The following is a 13175-nucleotide window of genomic DNA, read 5'->3' on the forward strand; positions in this document are numbered from 1 at the left end:
ATTATATAAATATTTTATTTATTTATATTATTTTAAATTAATTATTAACTCGTAGTAGTCGCCTAAAATATTAGTTGAAATTACAGAAAATTCGAGTCATGAAATGTAACCTTTTGTTAAGTATTTACAAAAGAGATACCGAAAAGTTAGGTTTCTTTCTTGACGTTAATATATTTTTTGTTAAGAACGTAATAGTAGACTGAAGTTTGGATTGCGTTCCGATCCGATGGAGGGTTTGTCGGTAGGGGCCTGATGTGCTAATAAACTTAGTAGACTGAATTTACTGTCGAACAGTTATATACTATGCTGTATCGGACTACAACGTTGCCGCTCTGCTGTCTTTATTAGAATCACGTCACCCAGTTGCTGGCTGCGATAGGAATCAACAGGCGTGTTAGCCTTCGAAACTCAAACGCATATCTGTGTATTTATTTGTTTACCGGTTATTTTGTCTGTGAGTTGGTATGTATTTGCTTTTATTTTTTTTTAGTGATGTGCAAGTTTGCTACATTAAAATAAATTATCTAGCGGTTGTTTTCAGTTGTAATTTCGTTTTTTTTTTTTAACTAGTTTATATAAATGTTTTGTACGTAAATGTTGATACTTAACTGATATCTTCGCTAATATTGTTTTCATTGTAAGGTAAGAAAAGACTAACATTTGCTTTTAATTATGTCTAATTAATTATTGATTTCAATTAATATTTTTAATGAAAACATTTCTTTAATAACCCAAAAATATTTTAACGATGTAACGAACTAATTAATATTGTGTATACGTATGAATAGGGTTAGTGACATGGGTTTCGAGTCTAAAAAATAAAAAATAAAGTTATTCAAAGTTATAAATATATAAATACAGATAAAAATATTTTACTGCATTACGATAATAACCCCTTAAAAATAGTGTAACTGCATTGTGCTAATGATAAGAATCTATCGCTAGTTTCTTATAAATTAAGCGCGTTACAAAATACCCGTAAATTTAATGAATTCATGTTACAAATAGAATTACTAACATGTATTCTACAATTTATGAAAAAATATTAATTTTTTCAGTATTAATATTCGATTCCTCAGATTTTTAGTTAACAATTTTTATTGTTACCGTTATATCTTCATCTATTTAAAGATTATTAAATATTTTATTATAAAAAATAAATTAATAAAAATAATCCAATGATTTTGCTTTAAAACAATAAAAATTAATAAAAATGAAGAAACTTCTATTATTTTACATTCGTTTCAAAATAATCTGCCGATTAAAACAATTTTATTGTTTCCTTTTTTTACACGACTGCCCAAAAATGAGTAATATATTTACGGTATATGTATGTATATTTGTTCCGTAGTAGCAGCTCAACGGCTGAACCGATTTACATGTATGACCTCGCGTTGGAATCCTTACGTTACCGGGAGTGTCATAGGCTATATAAATATATATATGTATATATATTAATTTCTCAAACACGGTACCGCTGATATATTAAATAAATAAATTAATAATTAATATAATCCAGCTTACCGTTCTCTAGATCTTTCGGCTTATTTGGAAGCCACCATCAGGAGTTAAAATTAATGCATTAGTCAAAGTTTAAAAATCACAGTTAAAATTTAAAAACGGTCGTGACTGTCCCGATCCTAATAGTATACTTTAACTGTTTTTAAATTTTGAGTTTAATGCATTAATTTTACCTTCTGATGCCGGCTTCCAAGTAAGCCGAAAGTTCTAGAGTACATATCAGCGTGCTGGTAAGGTGGATTATATTAATTGTTAATTTATGTTTATATACGTTTAAGAAAAAAATCATATTAATTTTGTTCGACATGCAAGCACGTGTTTCTTCTTCATCTTATACTGTATACAAATACTACATATACGATTACCCAAAGAAGAACGTAATGTATTTAAGATGTATGTATGCTTGTTCCACCGTAGTCGCCCAACGGCTGAACCGATTTAGATGTATGACTCCGCGTTGGAATCCTTATGTTACTGGGAGTGTCATAGGCTATATATGATGTTTAAATAAGTATAAAAAGTTTTTAAAAAAATTATGCTATATACAAAAATACTTAATACAAAATTGTCAGCCGTACGCTTTTTGATTATATTAAAGTGCAGTGTATTTTTTTTTTGGCAGTCGTGATTTTTTTTTATTTTATAGATAATTTGTCTCCCTTAGCTAAAGATAAGATTTACTCGTATGTTATATTACGTACAAAGCAGGAATTATATTACGCATAGCGATTGAAAATAATCAGGTTTTATTTTTCACTATTTTTTTGTTCTTCAAATTTTTTTTCCCCAATATTTGAGGGAAAAAAGGAAACATATTTAGTGACTCTATTTTATTATTAAACTTACCCGACCAATTTTGAATTTTTGTTATTATAATATGATATGATATATTGCTTTATTATTATTATTATTTATTTTTTAAAAATTAAATGTTTGTGATTTCCCAGCGCGACGACCACGATGCTTTACCAGCAATTCTGTTAGTATTTTGTTGATTTTAATAGTGATCTAAATCAGCAGAATATTTTAAAAAAGATAAAAAATATTTTGGATTTTGATTTCCAATTCCTGTACACCCAACCGTGGATGAATTTATCTGTTTTAATCCGTATACAGATTTAACTAATAAATTATTAAATATCGTTTGACATTTTAAGTATTATTTTGAATTGTGATTGTTTTTTTTCTGTATAATATACGTAATGACGTATTCCGGCATTCCATCTTTTACTCATTCGTTCTATTCGTCTCTTACCTTTTCGTAAGTAATTTAATATTATTTTTCCCTTTCAGAAGTATAATTTTTTTGGATTACAATCGTTTCAATTTTTACTCTATGCATTTACTAGCTTATAAAGTAGAAGGAAGAATCGTTTTTTTTTTTTTAGTTAAAATTAATCTTAATTTTTATACATCGTTGATAAAATTCTTTAATTATAATATAATAATAAAATAAAAATCAACATTACCGATAATTTATATTATGTCTAGTACTTTCGGTCGTTCGACCATCCTCAGGAGAGAATTTTTCTGATTTAAAACATTAAAATTAAAAACGTAGATTATAAAATATTAAAATCATAAAAATCGGTGAACTGAGACAACAGACACTCTTACGTTACGGGCGTACATACTTTTATGCAACGACAACCAACATGATCGACCGAAAGTACAAAATATAAATAAATTGTTTGTAAGGGTGATTTTTGTTTTATTTTTATAACTAATTTCATGTACCAACGGTTCCACGTTTGAAAAATTTAATTGAAAATTCTTTAAACGGGCTACTGTTTTTAAGTTGATTTCATAAGAAGGCTAGTTGTTTTATCGGGTACCATGATTCGACTTCCGGAAAATTTCGTCACATCTTCCCGTTCCCGCAGACCTCAAAACCACCGTCAGCTCAAAAGTATTTTGAGCTGATGGTGGTTTTGAGCTTTCTTGTGGACACGATAACTGCCGTAATTTTGCGCCATTCACTTTCAGATTGTTCCCTAAAAATAGCACAACGAAAAATCTCGGTCGAGTTCGTTAACGGCCAAAATCGGACCGTGGGGGGCTTTTTCGAAAAAAAAAACAAAAAAATATCGTTATAACTTTCTTAAAATGTCTTATTAACTTTTTTATCCGTTTCAATTTATCCTAATACAAAATTCAAAGTTCAACGCGACATAATGATCTGTAATTTTGTAAACGTTAACCGTTATTTATGATCATTTTTTATCTTCTTATAAATAAATAGAGATAATATAAAATGTTCATTTGTATTTTACACAATCTATTAGGAAGATTTCATAAGAAAGCTACCTATTGTAATCGGTACCGTGATTCAACATATTCGGAAATTTCGACATCTTCGCGTTTCACATCTCCAGACCCCAAAACCACCGTCAGCTCAAAAGTTATATATATATATATATATTTCACTTTCTTGTGGACATGATAACTGCCGTAACTTTGGGCCAATCACTTTCAAATTGTTTCGTAAAAATAACTTGTCAGAAAATTTCGGTCGAGTTCGTTAACGGCCAATCGAACCAGGAAAATGGAGACGGGAAGAGGGGCTTTTTAGAAAAAACAACATATCGCTATAACTTTCTATAGTAAAATATCGAATTCCTTTAAAGCGCCTACTATTCTTTGGATAAGGGCCTAAAACGAACGAAGTCAAGTTTCTGATATTGCAGATTTAATAATTAAAATACTGTATAAAATTTTTAGACCTTATAAATTTATAACCTTGTAAGAATAGGATTTTGGTTTTAGACAAAAAAGAGTAGCTTAAGTTATATTTTAAAGCCGGTTTATAAAATTTGTTTAAATCCATCTGCAATTCATCGTCACTTTCACTTCCAGACGTTACGATTATATTATCTGCAAAGAGGAAAGCGTTCAAATGCTCATCAGAACAGGTCGCGAAGGAAAATTAAACGATTCGATTTTTCATACTTTTCTTATAACCGATACCAACCCTTTTTCTTTGAGATTGTAAGGGAAATTCATTAACGATAAATTACTTTGTTCTTGTTTTTCTTGCACGCAATCTGCTGGTTATAAGAGCGTAATTTCCATCATAAAGGCTTAAAACAAAAAGATGAACTGTATAAAGCTGAAACGTAAATTTTATTACTTTTCTTAAGAGAAACTGGATACTTCAGATAAAACTATAAGAATCTTTTGAAATACATTGAAAAAAATAAAGTATTTATATTTTTTCCCGTTTTATATTTATTATTATGAAGCGTTATATATTGTACTCGCATACTGTAACTAGTGATAAAACTCTTCGTCTCAAATCAATTTTTAACAGCTGATTTTCCAAGTCGAAGGATTTGAGGTTCAAATCCTAGTAAAGATCGGTCGGTAAATTTTATACGGATTTGACTATTAGTCGTTGGAAAACAGTATACTTTGGCGGTTGCGGTTCAATTAACCTCAAATCTTAAAAACGGTAGGCCTAAGTGTGTACGGTTTTATTAAAATGATGTTTTAATATTTAATAAATATATATTTTTGATTACGTTTTTGAAGCGATTGGGACTTTGTTTTCGCAATATTCTGATAAAATTAGGATTATATTACGAGATAATAATCGTAATATATATCGGCAGTTAAATTTATCGTTGTATATTTCGTAACTTTTAATGAATATAAATGAAAATAAATGAATAATCTTATTTTTACGTGACTGCCCAAAAAGGAGTGTAATGTATTTAAGATTTATATATGTATGTTTGTTCCACCGTAGCAGTTCAACGGCTGAACCGATTTAGATGATGACCCCGTGTTGGAATCCTTACGTTACGGGGATTGTTACAAGCTATATATATTTAAATAAATTTAAAAAAATTAGAATTATGCTATATACAAAATTGTCACCCGCACGATCTTTAATTATCCTACATTAAAAAGCAGCGCTTGTCAACTGTCTTATTTTTTGGTCAGTCAAGTTATTTTTTTTCTTTAATATTTTTACCTTAACATTATTTCATCTCTTTGTATTTTAAACGTGCAAATTTTGGGGCAGTTCATTCTTTTAACTCTGGATTAACATATTAACCTATTCCTTACGTAATATCTTATATAATAATTAAAATAAAAAAATTATCGATGTATTTTACCGCTAAACGAAGAGATTTTTTATATTATTAAAGCTTCTTCTTTTCTGCGTTATTCTTGTGAAGTTTATTAAAAAATAAATTATAAATTTAAGGCGCACTAGGTATTAACATTAACCCGTTTATCGTTACTTTTGATGGTAGAATGCGATAAATATACATATCGTAGTTTTCTATACGGCTATGTGAAATTAATTGTTACGCTACAATACAGTTTCCTAACGGACGGTCGAGATTACTACTACGTTTTACGAGTTTTCATTCTTTCACAGCCCTTTTTTTATTCTTTGTTACCCGAAATAGTCGAACTATGTATTTATCGTAATAATTTCATAGCTGAAACTGTAACGGACAAATAATTTCTGAGAATCGACATATATTTTAAGCGATATAGTATTAATACCGGCAACTTGGTGAAATTTTTGTAAAGATAAAGAATTATAAAGAAAAGATAAATATCTGTTCTTAGATATACTTAAAACACTTAATTTGTTACTTAACAAATTTATTATTATTTTTTTTATATTTATAATCTGCTGACAGAACATGAAAAATTAGGATATTAGTTATTGAAAATCTGAACAGAGAAATACATTTCACGTATGATTTTCCTATAATTCTTACAGTATTAGGTAAATTTCATAAGAAAGCTACCTATTGTAAAACGGGTATCATAATTAGATTTGCGGAAAATTTCGACATATCTTTGCGTTTCATATCCCCAGACCCCAAAACCGTCGTTAGCTCAAAACGTATATATATTTCGCTTTCTCGTCGACACGATAACCGCCCTAATTTTGCGCCAATCACTTTCAAATTGTTCTTTAAAAATAACGCGTCCCAAAATCTCGGTCGAGTTCGTTAACGGCCAAAATCGGACCGTGGGGGTGGAAACGGGGGACTTTTTCGAAAAAATAAAATATCGCTATAACTAAGAAAAATATCGAATTCGTTTAAAGTTTTTATTATTCTTTGGATAAGGCCCTAAAACTTGTATTAGTAAATTTTTTTTTGGTATTACTAACCGTTGGCCCCGGGGGTGAAAAAAATAGGGTTTTGAAAACAAAAAAAATCATCCCTCCCTTAATAAACAAAGTATCGAATCGGTTTAAAGCGGTTGTTAGTCCTCAAAACATTACCTAAAACGTTTGTCTGAAACAATTTTTGATACGTTCAAAATTTTTGATATGATGCTAAACACGTGAAAGTTTTTCACGTGCAAAACCATTGTCGTATCGACTAAATTTGAAGTTCTTCTTAACAGAAGGTGGACATTACTTTAAGGTGGAAATCTACCTCCGCCTTCCGGCGTACCGAAAGGGAGTTTTTTTTTGGTAGATTAAAATTTTCAATGACATTAATAAACAAAAAATCAGGATTTATAATTTTATACAAAACTAATTTTCTATTATACTTTGTAAAATAAACCTCTATAAAAAGCCTTTTTTTCTCACGATGGATATTATAATTAAATTTTATTGTTGAAAATAGATTATTTCCTACTTTAGTAGAGGTATTGACGTTTTTATACGAAATAAAAATAACGTCACTACGTAATAATAAAGTCATAAGTCGAAATAGGTTTTATCTAACATTGTTTTGTTTGTTTTCGATTAATGAATTTATTTTGTTTAAAACGAAAAAGCAGATTATCAGTTTTACTCGTATACGCATTAAAGTTTGTTTTCCACATGTAACGATTTTGTTAATGAACAGAAAGGATATAAAGTATACACTCAAAAATACACAACAATTTTTATATTAAAAAAAAAAGAAAAAGAAAAGGATATAAGAGTAAAATTTGTATTTACTTTATTACAAATTTTTATAATAATAATTTTAATTTTTTTTTTGTGGAGGAAAGTGGAAATGTATTTACGCACGGAGTGTCGGGCTCCCACTATCTAATATTATCCAATCACTATCAGCAAACTACCGACTAACCCCCCCCCCCCCCTCTTTCTACCAGGACTCGACCCGGAAACGTTTAATACATTACTTCCGGCCGAGTCCTCCTATACTAGCCTAGGTACCTCCTGTACCTAATTTTCAGGACTATCCAGGTCACCTTTTTTGGTCGTGAGAATGTTGCCGACGAATCGGGCTACACTCTCCCAGCCGCTCAGGTTACGGAAAATCGTCGCAATCACATTGTGAGGGCTTAGTGCTCCACGATCCGCCTGTAGTGTTTCTCGATCTGCCGCCCACCGAGCGCGTTTGAAAAAGGTGGGCTCTGCGTCATTCCGTACACCGACGCAATAGAGGCATTCGGGAGACGGTGCTTTCCCTATGACACGGAGATAAGCGCGGAAGTACCCGTGACCCGTTAAAAACCGGGTCGTGTAGTACTCCACCTCTCCACGCCTCCGCTCCGTCCGCGGTCGGCGTAATAATAATAATGTGTTCGATAATACGGTTTGATAGTTTATTGAAAATTTAAAATATTTTTCTTTTTTAACTTTAAACGCTTTTACTCAGAGTATTTATATTTAATGTTATATTCAGGGCCGTCCTAGACGGTAGGCAAGGTAGGCAAATGGTTACTCTGAATTAGAGCGCAAAAAAACACAAGCCACAAAAATATATTCAAATTACTTAAATCTAGAAAATAATAATTATATTATTTTACTATTTATTATTACAATAATAATATTATTATTGTACTAGTTTTGCTTATCGTTTTAAAAGTACGTTTAAATTATCTCTGAAAATAGTAGCAACTAGTTTTAATTTGAAACTTAGTTGTCATTTACCTAGTTTAAAGTGTAAATTTTGTTTATCGATAAAACAATTTTCCGTAAATCTGTATTAGTATTATTTTTAACCCGGTTCTTTTATAATTATTTTTTTTTAAATCGTTAAGTTTTTTTGAAGCTTGGGGGCGTCATTTTTTATGGTTTGCCCACAGCGGCAAAAAAGTTAGGGCTGGCCCCGGTGATACTTTAGGTTTAGATTGGGTTTAGTCAGGTACTAAAGATGTTTATTAGCTTTGCTTGAAATAGGATAATAAATTATACTAGTAGTAAAGCAGAGAAATAAATAACAAGTAATATTTATAAATGTTTTTCACAAATTCTTTTTATTTATTTTTTTAATTTGTTATAATAAAATGTAGAATAGCTATGAAAGTACGGTGATCGTTTCAAAGACGGGGTATCGGTATTTTATTTTTTTGCAAATCTTTATTTTTTAGGATCCGACTAGTTCATCTAGATCAAAATAAAATATATATGTGCATACTACGTAGGTAATGGCACTCCTTTTAGCCTTAAATCTCAGGATCGACCAAACAAACGTCTGGGGCAAAATATATCGGGTTTGATCGTACTAATTTATTCAAGATTCGTTAAGGGAGTGGGGATATCACGTAAAATCCGATCTTGATTTTCTTCAGAGGAATTTTAAAAAAAGCTTATTATTAAAAAAACAAAAAAAAAACGCTATGAAAATTTATTATTTTTATTTTTTTAAATTTTATCAATTTTATGAACTGGAAAATAATTTATGTTTAAAACCCGTTTATAAAAAAGATCTGTGAAAATATTACTTGATTTTCCCGGCTACGCGAATCAAGCGATTACCAAAATAATTGAGTCCAGCATCAAAATTCACAAATTTCGAATAAAAAAAATATTTTATATTTAGGATCTTCCTTAATCCGTGAGAAAAATTTAGGAAAAATTTATCTATAAAGTTATCCCTAATAAAAAAATTAATTTAAAAGAAAATTGTTTAAAAATATTGAGGAAATAAAGTATAACTTTTATGCGAGTAACGAAAAAAATTGCTTCTCATTTTGGATCTGGAATTTAAAATAAATGCCAAAGTTACTTTAATTTTAATATAAGCTAATTTAATTTTTAACTCTTTTTAGCGCTGAAGAAAAATACTAAAGAAATATTTAATAATAAAAGTAAAAAATGTGTATCCAAGAAAAAAAAAATTTAAAGGAGGGAAATAAATTTAAATTTTAAGAAAACAGAGGTTAAACTTAACCTATTTATTTATAGAAAATTTTGTTTAGATATAACATCCACTTCAGTAATATAAAGCACAAAATAAGAAAAAAACATCCGTTTCGGCACGCCGGAAGGCGGAGGAAGTTTCAGTAGTTCAGATACTTTTAGGAAAAAAGTTCACTTTCTATTGGTTATTGCTTAAAATGTATTATTTGTTTGAATAATTTTACTTTTTTTTAAAGCCATTGTTAAAAAACTCTTTTGATAGTGGGTTTTTTCGTTTTTATTATTTCTTCTCTTTTCGCTTAATTATTTTACTTATTATCTTATGTATACTTTTTCTTAGTGTTTACTGATGATGATCGTTTATAATCGAAATGACTATGTAGTTTTATTTTTATGAAAGATCTTTTTCTGCAGTTTATTTCAATTACCATTCAGTATTATTTGTATCTGTGTAGTTATTATTATTATTCTTTTTGTAAACCTTTTATTTTATATTCTTATCTTTTAATTATTTCAAAAAATTGTATAAAATGTAACTTTCTAGTGAATAAATGAGAATAACTTTTTCTTTCTGTTTAGTAAACGGTATCCGTTGCGTTAAAATTGTAATTTTCCGTAAAAAAACAATTATCCATTTGATCTGAATCGATATGTTTTAATAACAACTTATCGATTCAGATCAACCTTTTTATATTTTCTAATCCGTTAAACTTTCGATCAAAATGCTTACGTATTATAACCGGTGAAGCTCTTGATAAGGACCATGGTGAATGATAACCACCTAATTCATGATTTAGACAGGGCACATTATCTTCTAAAATGACCCCTCGCAGACGGTCAAGAAGGAAATAGAGTAGAAACCATCTCGACTAATCAATACATCAACGTAAACACACGTTTCCTACCGTGCGTGTCAATATATTATATATGTTTTATATCTCACGGGAGTCGTACTGATGAAAATGTTGTTTTCCTGATCTCATTTCACGTTATCTTGTCATCACATTCGTTTTAATATTTTGAATGAAATAGTTGTACGCAAAAATAGGAAAGTAATAAATGTAAATGTAACCGATGTCAAAACGTACAGTTAAATGTTAAAAAGTAATACCGGCTTTATCGGTTCTTTAGATGATGAATTTATAAGACGGATTAAAAACTTAGCTAATCCTTAGTTAACCTTTTCCCATCACAATGCTCCGCGCTTAGCGCTCCGCAAAAATATGTTGGTATCTGATTGCCTCTCTTCATAGTCTTATGCTACCCTCTTGTGAAAAAATTTTCAAAAATTGCAGTATATTAACGAGATTTAACAGATTCTGACAAAAAAAACCTTACGATTGGATATTTTTTATGCCTGTAACAACAAAAAAATTGAAACCGTACAAAAATTACGATAATTTAATTGCAGAATTTTTTTGCGCATTTCTACCGCGTTTTTTATTAGGGAAAATTTTTTTTTTTTGATTTGTGTTTATGAAACATAGTTTGCTGATTAAAAAAAAATACTTTCAAGCAAATCGGTTGAAAGTTGGGCAAAATATGATGAAAAACCCGTGTCATAAATTACAGATTAATTAGCATATCAGTTTCGCGAAATTTTTATAGTTATTTATTTTTTCTTAGCGTTACATATAATGTAAAATTTATTTTAAAAATTATAAGACTTCCTTAGAGCATTTATAACGTAAAAAAACTTTTTTTACAACAGAGTATTGCTGTTACACGCGACGGGGGGGGGGGGGGCAGTAGAGTTCATGAAACGCATAATAATTACCCCAGTAATTACAAGCTATTCGGTACAAACAACAGGTATTTTTTATGTTACTATGTATATAAAATCGTAATATATATTATATATATATAATATAAAAAATAAGAAATTACGAGCGCGCACTAGTTTTTACACCAACATATAAATCGCAATATGGGAGATTCCCCAAAAAAAACAAAAGAATGAAATAGAAGACAAATAATAAATAACCTAAACAAATAAAATGAAATAATAAATTCATAAATAAAAAGCTCTTACCCCTAGTTGGTGATATTTTGGCATGTGTGATACACGAGAAAGCATCCGTCTATACAGAGTGGTACCTCACAAGCCACACACCTCCAGGCTGATCTTACGCGAATGCCGTTTGCCGAGCACACAACGCATTGTCTAAAACTGTTTGTTCCCTCACGTTTAGGAAAATGTCTTGCTTCACAACTTTCAAGACGTAAAAATTCACGATTTCTTACATAAGATCCTTATGTAATCAAATGGATTTCATGAAATATATTACCGTTTCCTTCAGCATGTGGATGTAGAACTGAACCGGCTGCATTTATTTTCTGTTCCGTGTCAGTATCACTAATCGAATGACCTGGATCATCATCGTCGCTATTAAAATTCAGGAGATGCGGTTCCGAAAAATCGTTACTCCTAATTTCAGTATTTTTGATGTTCACCAAGCCCTCAAGGTCGTCACTGTCATTTTCGTCATAATCTGAAAGTCCTTCGTCAAGAGCAAACCTAATCTGTTCGTCATTCATTGTCTCGATAAAAAAAAAAATTACGGCAAATAAAAAAAAATCACAAATTTAAAAAAACGCCCAATATGTGAAAAAAATCGCACTGAATAAAAAAAAAAACTGATGTAATTTTGAAAAAAATAATGAAATAATATATTACCAACGTAACGCCGGTTTGCGATAGTAAGTTAGTTACTTACTGCAGTTCACTCGTACTCACTCGCACAATAAAGTAACATATGTTAGTATAAAGAAAGAGATTCAGTAAAAACTACGTTTTATAAAAATCCCCTCCACTTAAAAGGCTATTCAGATTGACAAAAAACTATTTTTACTGTATACTGTTATTCATTACGAATCGGTATGCGTTTCATTGATGCCGATATCTTTTGTCAGAAAAGATTGATTAGGTCTCAAATAAAAGTGACACATTTATGACCACAAATTCCTTCTTTTTTTTTGTGTGTGCCGTATAACATAACTTATTATGTGTTTCAATACATCGTTATGTTGCTAATATAATAAGCTAGTTTTGTAAATAATAAATAAATCCGTAACCCTCATAGCAATTATAATACACCAGTCACACACACACACACACACACACAAGCACATTTCTGAGAAAAAAATGGTCATATTCTTTCTTGTCCAAATAAAGCATTTTAATTCGTATAACCATAGTTCAAATTGTATAATAAAACTGATTTCTTTGTGAATATATAAAAATATAACCGACTTAGATCCCATATAAAATGATTTTGTAACAGCGTTTTAAAACTTATCACCGCACAGAGCCACTTTACTGGCTTCCTGATCTGAAAAGGTTGGTACAACGCGCGGCTACTTAAACCCCTTTGTGTAGCGAGATATGTCTTAGTAACTGAATATCATGGTAAAATTTTATTGATTTGTTTGAATCCTTTAAGGATTAACGAATTAGCATAATCCTATTTACAATATTTTTTTAATTATATTCCCATATTATGAAGATGATTTAAAAAATGTGTATATGTAGATTTATATATATAATTATGTATATATATCTCCGTGAAAG

At 29.9% G+C, this 13175-nt stretch overlaps 1 long non-coding RNA gene across 1 annotated transcript in view; it reads left to right on the plus strand.

The window, feature by feature from the left end:
• The first annotated feature begins 384 nt into the window (after nt 1-384).
• Nucleotides 385-13175, plus strand: part of LOC142325821 (uncharacterized) — a 391843-nt gene continuing 379052 nt past the window's right edge. The window contains exon 1 of the long non-coding RNA XR_012756593.1: nt 385-642. This is a non-coding gene — a long non-coding RNA (uncharacterized LOC142325821). The remainder of the gene's footprint in view (nt 643-13175) is intronic.

This window comes from Lycorma delicatula, chromosome 5 (assembly GCF_047948215.1).
Source record: "Lycorma delicatula isolate Av1 chromosome 5, ASM4794821v1, whole genome shotgun sequence".
Taxonomy (NCBI): domain Eukaryota; kingdom Metazoa; phylum Arthropoda; class Insecta; order Hemiptera; family Fulgoridae; genus Lycorma; species Lycorma delicatula.